Here is an 11192-nt window from a genome sequence, read left to right as displayed (position 1 = left end):
AAAGTATTCGCCAACAAGAACTGGCTGGCCATGGACATAATTGCGTGCTTCAAGTACGTCTACTTTACTTTTAGCAAGCAACAATTCTACTTCTTCATCATCCATGCCGTCAAAAATAATATTACTCCCTGATTCGAACAACCTGTTGTTAATTTGGTTCTGGGCGATGAGTGCTTTAAGCAAGAGGCAATCGTTCTCGTACCTCTTCACTCTCCCGCCGTGCTTCTTCGCGAGTGTAGCCTTTTTGGCCACTTCCTTCTTGGTACTTGAAGCATTTCTGGCAGAATGTTTGGTTGGCTGCAAGGTAGACTGCTGAGCAGACGGTGAAGCTTCGACGGACTGCTTAGCAGACGGTTTATCTTTGCCGGACCGCTGAGCTGGCGGTGCTGCTATGACGGACTGCTGGGCTGTAGGGGTAGAGGCATCGGACTGTTGACCATGCGTTGAAAGTATGTCCGGTTTCCGCGCAGATGGTGCCAACTTGTCGGTGTGCTGAGGAGGCCGTGCCAACGCGTTGGTTTGCTGAGCAGGAAGTGCTGACGCATTGGTATGCTGATCACGCCACTGCGGACCGACAAACTAATGAGCAGTCGGTTCTGGACCTACAAAATGCTTAGAAGGCAGTTTCGAAGCATCAGACTGCTTAGCTGTCCGTTCCACCAGGTTGGTCTGCTGAGCATATGCTGCAGCTGGGTCTCCCCCCACCGCTTTAGCGGCCGTCATCTGAACTGGTGGTGCGTCTTCATCAGTTGTAGGCCTTGCTACTGGCTACTTTGGGGCGGAGGATAACATGGCATGTACGCCACAAAGTCGGGCCGGCTGATCACAGGTTGATGCATCAGCAATCGGATTATGAGTATTAGGGACTTTGGAGGAAGCACGCGAGAGCTGCTGTGGCAAGGAGAGCACCAACGGTTGAGGGGCGACATTGGTTGCTCTTGGCGGGGCTTCAGGGATCTCATCGATGAACTCTATTTCCTTTCGTGGCCACTGGATGTGATGTAATAGTGTTTCTCCCAAGGTCCTTTGCTCATCAAAGTCTCCTAGAACATTCTTGAGGGCAAATTCATTGAATTCGGGCTTTACTTTAGTCACGTAGCACTTCACATATCCCGGCTTCAATGGCACATTATCCAACAAGAGGCCCTCTTCCAAGAAGGGTGGGAAAATCCAGGCTGTTGCACATTTTAATGTACCTTCATAATGTGCAAGCACGCCCTTCAGTCTATCTTTCATTCTAGATAGATCAGATATAGCATCATCATGAGCAGCTACACTCTCAGTGTCACTGGGGTTAGCTGATGCACAACTACTCTTGTGCTGTGTTGTCGTGCAATAAGCAGCATCCTCCATGTCCGCCTCCCCTCCCATCTCCTGGCTATCTATCAGTGTTAGAGTCTTCCCAATCATCATTAACTGCTCAAGATCCTTTCGAACAGCTAGATACATTTCCTTCCTCAACCTTTCATACAATTCATTCTTCTTCATTTCACTCCTTGCTTTTTACATGCCGAGCCTCTCTTCTTTGCTGAGTGTGAAAGCCCTCTTGTGTGGGACATTAACACCTATACCCCTTGCACGGCCAGGGGCTCTCTTGTTTCCAGAGCAACGGACAGAATGTCACATGGCCCTGACTTCCTGTAGAACCTTCCAGGGATCTTGGAAGCCTCTACCATCACTTGATACAGTTCTTCGTCATGTGAGTTTTTAAAGTAATAAGTTCCATCATCACGCCTCCTTGCACGTGCCCGGAAGTAGTCTCTGGCGCGTTTGCCCCTGATTTCACTAAAGGCCAGTTTCCCACCCGCCCCTACTGCTTCTTTGTCGTCCTGGTCCCATATCGGTTTCATGCCGTAGTATCCTGCCACACCCATACGGTGGGGGAGCGTTCTTCGTCGGAAGTTCCGATTGCTTGAAACTCTTCTCAGCAAACTCTTTAGTTGCCTTGACCCTTTTGAATTCTACCCAGTCTGCCTTTGTAATTTGGGGGTATGCAGGGATTGGGTCCTTGCCTTCACTCAAGTACTTCTTGTACAGCACGTGCTTCCAGTTTCTCCAAGCATCCCTAGACTTCTTCAGTGCAGCATGTTCCACCTGCATTCTCCACTGCGTTGGAACGTTGAAGTGATCCATGATCTCTCGGACTATCCATCATCGTGTTTCTGTGTCAGCCTTCCGAAACCCCGACAGATTTATGTTGAGCCTTGCCCCTGCCAACAAATCCACACACACACACACTCCTGAACCTCACACGTGCTTTATCTGGTTTAGTTGGAGCCCAAGACTTTAAATCGATCTCAGTTACTTCATATACACCTTTAGGATGGTGTGTGGGCTTCCTTGGAGCATTCCTCCTTGTCCTGACCAGAAGGGTAATTGCTGCAGCTCTATCCCGTTCAAGATTACTTGATCCCTCACCATCTTATAAAGACCTAGGGTTGTCAGAATCAGATGAAGATACATCGCCTGAAGCATGAGTGTTGTCGCTGCTATTCGGCATATACAGAGAACACATGCGCAACTCAGGAAAGGAGGATAAGCATACAACTAACAACTTGGTATCAAGCTTTCTAAACATGGCATGCAATAATTTAGAAAATGTATGGCTAATTTGTTAAGTTTGTGTGACCCGGGCGCCCGCGATCTGTAAATTGGCAGTAGCTTATTGGAACAAATACAACTTATATGTACTAGTTAGGAAGGTAGATAATTAACATATATACGCTCTCCGTTATTTTATAGCCAATTTGGGAACATGCACAATGAAATAGGAAGAGGGATTGAGAGGAAATATGCCTCACCGCAATGGAGAGCAGTAACTAACAAGCTTCTTAATGCAAACCTGGCCGGACACAGGAGAGGCGAGGGTTACAACACCAATATGCTCGAGGGTGGCTGGCGAGCAAACGAAGACGGCGGGCAGCCGCATGTTGGGAATGACAATGGAGGTAGGCTTGACGCCGAAGAGCGGGCACACGGCCGGGGTGAGCACACCGGCACCGGAGAGGGTTCTGCTGTGGATCTGGGGGAGGGAGGAGCTGGTGATGGAGATTGGGTGAACTAGTTGAGTGAAACGCGGGCGGGCCATGGGGGGTGTTGGCGACCTAGGTGGAAAGTATCCCCGGTCGCCGTGCGGAAAGGCCTATGCAAACGGTTGCCTCTAAGCGCTCGTGTGCCACTGGTACGTGTCGGTGCTATACAAACGGTTTTAAACCCCTTTCCGCGAGGGCATTTGGAACCGTCGCCAAGTGAGTGTGGGCGATAGGGGGGCCCTTCTGAACGACCCAGAAACCATCGGGGATATGCCCTCCTGGCACACACGCTCGGCAAAATGAGGTCGTGTGCGACCGGTGAGCGAGCAAATATGGTTATACATACAGTAGTGCTAAAAACAATTATACAGGTGAAATCATTTCCGGTCGTAAGTACATCCCACACAGTCAGCCCCCGCTAAACGTTCCCGTTCGTATGTACATTCCACACAGTCCATCCAAGGAATATGTTTCCATTAGCATGTACAACCCACACAGTTAATCCAAGAAGTACCAAACATTTGTGATGCGCACAACATCACAATAGTCAATAATTTCAAAGCGTCTGTGATAAGGTGACTATCGCAAACATTTAATAAGAAAGAACTGTGTGCGATGCTGTTGTTAATCGCACACGTTTTTTCTTGGCTGATCGTGTGTGCAGTGGAGATTGATCGCACACGTTTTTTCCTGGCTGATCGTGTGTGCGGTGGAGATTGATCGCACACGTAGTGGATCCTAGAAACGTGTCTGATCTCCATGTCTATCACAGACATTTCACTTTTGCAAACCGTGTGCAGTGTAATCCCTAATTAATCCCTAATTTAAAAATCATCTTTTTGAATTTGAAATAGGCAATCACTTATTTCATATCCAACCAGGTTTATTACAAATATAGGTTCAACCACGAATGCATAATTTGATGCACATGTACATATACTGGAGAACTACAGAAGCACCAAGTAAAGAATGATGAACCACAGTTGTACTAAAGACTGTAAAGAGAGAGGCGAAAGACATTCTGGTTGCTGGAGAAGCTAAAGCAGAATGCCCATATTGTGCCCTCCTCCATGCGTAATGCACACACGACTCTAGGCCAACCCCCTGTGATGGCTGCCCATCCATCCTTCACTGTCTTCATTACGACTTCTTGATGCTCATTGCAGTCTGGATGAAATACTTTAACCTTCATTGCGTGTCCACCAATCATGTACTTTGCGAGGTAATCTTGAGTGAACTGCTTCGGGAACCACTGCGAACGAAAAAGGTTCAGACATTGTTGTCTAATAACTCATTATTGGCAGTAAAAACAGAAGGCTGCAGAGTTTGTAGTTACCATCCTACAGCTCACTGTTCTGTTGGATAGAGCATAAACAAATAATTTGCTTGCCACCATCCGTATCTTTTTGCTAATAATCCTTATCAGTTTCCTCACTTGATGCTTGTTCATGAATATCTCATTGCCCCATACGCAAAAAGGGTCTATGCATGGATCCTTGCCAAGGGCATATGTACCTACAAGCAACAAGTCAATATTAGAAGCTAACAAGTGTCCAGGCCTGGATCTATATGCACTACATTATGGAAGGACAGGGGGAGTACAAGCCGAGGGATGAAGCTAACCTCGGCGGAAAATGGTGGCCACTCCCGTTGTTGTCCTGCATAAGTAGTGGAAAGGCATGATAAGTACGGCAACCTTAACATCAAACAAATATAGTAAAGGTAAACAATATCATCTCCAAATGATAGCTTGAATGTGTTGGTTTGAGCATGTTGTTAAAGAATATATAAAATGGAAGGCAATGTTACCGACAGCAGGCTTAACAGCCATCAAATATTGTAATTCAAATTGGTATTGTTGAAAATGAATAGAATGTAGGTAATGCTTAAACATCACTGGATAAATGTGTAAAACTGAAAGAAAGGGCATGTGTTAACTACACCAGGCATAACTGCAACTAAATATAACCGTTCAAACTGGTATTGATGCAGTTGAGCGACACAGTTCCGACTTGCACATAATGAACAACACATTGTGAATGACTGAAATAAACAAGGCATAAATGATCAGTATAACAACCAAATATAGCCATTGAAAACTGGACAGAGTCTCACTGGAACCAACCTAACAAGCAAATATAGATAAACAGGGCATATGCTTGAAAACTGGACAAATGCTCATTGCAACCAATCTAACAAGCAAATATAGATAAACAAGGCATCTGCTTGAAAACTGGACAAATGCTAAAAAAGCAACCTAGCAACCAAATACAGATAAACAAGGCATCTACTTGATAACTGGACAAATGCTCACTGCAACCAAACTAAGACAAAATACATATAAACAAGGCATCGGCTCGATAACTGGAAAAATGCTCACTGCAACCAACCTAACACAGATAAACAAGGCATCTACTCACTATAAACAACCAAATATAGCCATTCGTGAAACTGAAGTGGACAATTCATACTTCAACATCACATAGACCTATTGAACAATACATTTTTGCATAACTGAAATGATAAAACACGGCACAGTTATAGCATCGCACGACAAATGCTACTACAACAAAGGGTACGGGTTGGCAAGCTAGAAAAGGTAAGATTTGCTGATAGGATGTTGACTCACATTTCATGGACCAGATCCTTCCAGTTGGAAGAGCACATAACCATGGTGGAAGAACCTTTGTGCGTGCCCTCCTCATGATCATGGTCATGGTCGATGAGACCTAACTTGGCAATTGAGAATTCCAAGCCGCCGCCGTAGAACGTGTCCTTCAGAAATGACAAAATGGGCTTGATGGCGTATAAGGATCACAAATCCTTGACCGCTTGGCGAAGGAGATCAGCGGCAGGGCCGTCAAAGAGATCGACAGTGGATGAACCAGAGGGGTTGGGGATGGACCACGTAACCTATGACATGGCCCGCGTGAAGTCGTCATTGTCGATGAGCTTGATGTCGTAGGCAGCTTTCACGAGATACAGTAATACGCAAGCCCACTGACATTAAGCCTTTGACATGGCAACATATCCAACATCTTCGCCGGCTTCCGCGATGACGTGTTGCTTCGGAATCGACAGGTCGGGGCGAACGGCGGCCACCTCGCCAACGTCCATCGGAGAGGCCATGATAAACCACTTCTTGGCCGAATGCTCGTCGGGCTCCCCAGGATATGTGGTCGAGCTTAGGCTGCGACATTCTGGAGCAGGGGATGTGGATTTGTCAGGGAGGGACACCGCAGGCCTCATCTAAAAACTCAGGGGAGTGGGGCAACGGTATGGGAATCGTTGGGTAACCTGAACTTTATTATCTAAGCTAGGAGGAACGGTCAGACCGACATGGGTTGGCGGCAGCGCCGGCAGCGGTCGCGAGATAGGATTCCAGGGGGAAGGGGGCAGGTGGGGGGACTGTGGTGGTGGGGGGGTTGTGGTGTTTGAGGATACGCTGTGGCTACTGAAATTTTTAGTAATGGTGGGCGGAGATGGTGGTGGACAAGGGAGGAAGACGGTTCAAATGCCTCTACTGTAATTTTACTATAAGGTCGGTGCTGGAGTGTGGGCGATGTTTGAAGTACGGCGACTACTAAAATTTGGGTAAAGGAATTGATGCGGGGTGGGAGTGGCCAAGATCACGGACGGTCCAATAATAATATGCGTGTATGATAATAACGAAAAGTTGCAGAACCGCCGATTTTTGCAACGCTCAAGGTGGGTAGTTTGTTTTTATATTTCTAGCTAGCTGGTCTATCGCACACGGTTCATCCTAATTTCTAAATAAACTCACCCGCCTTTAGTTTGCGCAGTCGTGGTGATTTTACAGCACACTTGCATCGCACACAGTTAAGCCAGTACCTGCACCATTTTGCTTGTGCTTGCGCAGTCGTGGTGATTTTACAACGCATTTGCATCGCACACGGTTAAACCAGTACCTCCACCATTTGCTCGCGCTTGCACAGTTGTGGTGATTTCATAGCGCACTTGTATCGCACACGGTTAAACCAGTACCTCCACCATTTGCTCGCGCTTGCGCAGTCGTGGTGATTTTATAGCGCACTTGCATCGCACATGGTTAAGCCAGTACCTGCACCATTTTGCTCATGCTGGTCACCCTATGGGACTTACTCCCTCCTATCACACACATTTGTTCCTTTAGAAACTGCGTGCGATGGCTGGTGTGTCGTCGCCTAGCCTTCAATGAGCACTGACACTGGTAGCGGGAAACCAATGCGAGAAGAGGCGGGAAACCGATGAGAGTAGTGGCGGGAAACGGTAGCCTGTTTAGAAAACGTACAAGAGAAGGAAGCGTGAGTTAGACGTCGCATGCGCACAGTGCTTACCCATGTACTGCATGTGACGTCGAAAGGGTTGAGGGTTGCTGTTCGATCTGGGAGCATCCAATGGTGCAGACGTATGATCCGTGGGGTTTGGCTTCTGGCCAATCAGAACTCATGACTCAGATCGCGAGCGGCATCGGCCATGGTTTGGTAGGCACACGACTTTCATTTGGCCTTTTTATACACTGATTGAGTTTCCTAGGCATTTAATGTCCATAATTCAAATATGAACTTCAAATACATGCTCCAGTTCACCAAAATGTCTAGAAAAATTATACATGAAAGATGGCATGGTGTCACGACATGAATGTTGGCATGGTGTCACGTCATGGCGCATATATGTCATGGTAAAAGCATTGTCCAATTTGGGCCAAGCTTTATTACAAACCTCAAATGAACTGTGAAAAGGTTGAAAGTTGACATGCTATCATCATTACCCACATAGGATGTACTAAAAAGTTGAGAGGGTTACGGCAAAACCTGGATGCACTTTGTGTGCAAAATGGACAATCTCTTTCGAAGTATCAGGGTTTCGAACGAAAACTCATCTGTTACAAAGGGATTTCACTTTTTTGAACTTATTTGAACTCCACGCTTTTTGTGTGTTCAAAATGCTCCATTCAAAGTCACATCATCAATTTTCAACCCTTCCTGACTTCATTTGGTATTTTTCATGCATTTATTGATTTTTTGAGCTAAATGACCCTGAAATTGAAAAGCACTTCAAATGAACTCTGAAAAGGTTGAAAGTTGGCATGGCATCATCATTTCACCCGCATAGCATGTTCTAAAAAGTTGAGAAGGTTAAGGAAAAAACTAGATGCACTTCATGTGCAAAATGGACAATCTCTTTTGAAGGCATGGTGTCACGTCATGGCACATATATGTCGTGGTAAAAACATTGTCCAATTTGGGCCAAGATTTATTATGAACCTCTTACAAATTGGAGCTTCTCTCAACAAGAAGCATTGTGGTTCCGATAGGGAAACGTGTTCCCCTTGTTGTCGAAACGTAATCACGGCCTCTTTTCGCCTTGTATTTTCTTCTACGGGCAACATGGAACTACATGATATCCATGCTGAAATTTAAACTTATTCACGGTTCGTTTGGCCTTTTTATACACTAATTGAGTTTCCTAGACATTCAATGTCCATAATTCAAATCTGAACTACAAATACATGCTCAAGTTCACCAAAATGGCTAGAAAAGTTGCACATGCATGTGTCCTTCGGTGCATGTTTAATTAGGTCCCATGCCAGGAATGGGAACGAATTACAATCATACTGGCGTCCTGGCTCGTCCTCAAACATTTGGAATCTCGGGTTTTAAATCCCCATAAAATCCAAAACTCACCAGAAAGTCATCAAAGGTGGGATGGTGTGACGTCATGGCACATGTATGTCGTGGTAAAAACATTGCCAATTTGGGCCAAGCTTTATTACGAACCTCTTACAAACCGGAGCTTCTCTCAACAAGAAGCCTTGTGGTTCTGATAGGGAAACATGTTCCCCTTGTTGTCGAAACATAATCACGACCTCTTTTCACCTTGTATTTTCTTCTACAGGCAACATGGAACTACATGATATCCTTGCTGAAATTTAAACTTATTCAGGGTTCGTTTGGCCTTTTTATACACTAATTGAGTTTCCTAGGCATTTAATGTCCATAATTCAAATCTGAACTACAAATACATGCTCAAGTTCACCAAAATGGCTAGAAAAATTGTACATGCATGTGTCCTTGGGTGCATGTTTAATTAGGTCCCATGCCAGGAATGGGAACGAATTATGTACAACCGTACCACCGTCCTGGCTCATCCTGAAACATTTGGAATCTCGGGTTTTAAATCCCCATAAAATCCAAAACTCACCAGAAAGTCATCCAATGTGGCATGGTGTCACGTCATGGCACATTTATGTCGTGGTAAAAACATTGCCAATTTGGGCCAAGCTTTATTATAAACCTCTTACAAACCGGAGCTTATCTCAAGGAAGCCTGATGGTTCCGATAGGGAAACATGTTCCCCTTGTGGCAAAACGTAGTCGCTCCCTCTTTTCGCCTTGTATTTTCTTCTACGGGTAACATGGAATGACATGATATCCATGCTTGATTTAAACTTATTCAGGGTTCGTTTAGCCTTTTTATACACTAATTGAGTTTCCTAGGCATTTAATGTCCATAATTCAAATCTGAAGTACAAATACATGCTCCAGTTCACCAAAATGGCTAGAAACATTATACATGCATGTGTCCTTGGGTGCATGTTTAGGTCCCATGCAAGGAATGGGAACGAATTACAACTTGACTGACGTCTTGGCTCGTCCTCAAACATTTGGAATCTCGCTTTTAAATCCCCATAAATCCAAATCTCACCAGAAAGTCATTAAAGGTGGCATGGTGTCATGTCATGGCACATATATGTCGTGGTAAAAACATTGCCAATTTGGGCCAAGCTTTATTACAAACCTCTTACAAACTGGAGCCTGTCGCAAGACCCTCGTGGTTTCGATAGGGAAATGTGTCCCCTTGTGGGCCAAACGATAATCGCTCCCTCTTCTAGCCTCATATTGTTTTCTACATGCAACACGTACGGAACAACGGGAGATTTGTGCTGAACTTTGAAATTATTAAGGGTTCGTTTGACCCATTTTATTCATTAATTGAGTTTTCTAGGCATTTAATGTCCATAATTCAAATCCGAACTACAAATACATGCTCCAGTGCACCAAAATGGCTAAAAAACATACATGTGTCCTTGGGGTGCATGTTTAGGGTTTGTTTGGCCATTGTATATATTACTAATTAAGTTTTCTACGCATTAAATGTAGTCCGTAATTCAGATTTGAACTACAAGCACAAAATGGGTGGAAAATCGTACATGTGTCATTGGGTGCATGTTTAGGTCTCATTTAAGGAATGGGAATGAATTACAAACTTGTCATCGTCCTGAAACACTGAGAATCTCGGTTTTTAAATCCTAGTAAACCAAAGACTCACCCAAAAAACATGAAACTTGGCATGGTTTTCATGACATGGCACATATATGCCGTGGTAAAAAAATCATCCAGTTTGAGAAGAGGTGCACACATTAGTAGCCAACGAAGTCCTTTTTGAAACAATAAGCTGACACATTAGTATCACAAATGGTTGTATCATATGAACCGTGTCAATATTTAACCATACTCAGTGGCATGCGTGTAGCTGTTTGATTAGACGGGAGAAGCGCGAGAAGTCCATCGTGTAGGCTCAACGGGACACGTGCATCCTGTCCACCTCGCAGGCTCGACGGGACATGTGCGAGCAGCAAGGCCACTCATGCTCACTGGGAAGCGAGCTCTTTGACCTCCATGCACCAGCCGCAGCCCGCCTCACTCAAAACTTCATCATTAATTGGTTAATTAAAGCGCCTGGACAAAGGTTTTTTTAGGGGTGGACGGAGGTTGTTTGGTTGTGATCCGATGGCAGCATTTGCTTTGTTCGTGTTTTCAACTCGTATTTTGGCCTAATTTAAATTGCCAAATAAGGCAACGGATAATACGACGACAAATAAAATGGCAACGGATAGTATGATGAAAAATTTACAATGGCGCGGATAATAATTGTCTTACATATTCCGAATAATTTTAAATGCTACATGCGGCAAAGTTCGGAAGACACGGGGGCAAGAGAAGAAGGAAATCATAGACAACGATCTAAATCGCTACTGTATCTACTCTTCGATGGATCACCGGGCGATGACATCCTCCAGCTCCTTCCTCATTTCCTAATGGCTTTTCTTGAAAGCAGCCACGGATTCCTCCACCTCCTGCTCGCGCTTGATCCGGAT

This window comes from Triticum aestivum, chromosome 1B, assembly GCF_018294505.1.
Source record: "Triticum aestivum cultivar Chinese Spring chromosome 1B, IWGSC CS RefSeq v2.1, whole genome shotgun sequence".
Classification (NCBI taxonomy): domain Eukaryota; kingdom Viridiplantae; phylum Streptophyta; class Magnoliopsida; order Poales; family Poaceae; genus Triticum; species Triticum aestivum.
Note: the sequence above shows the minus strand (reverse complement) of the source record.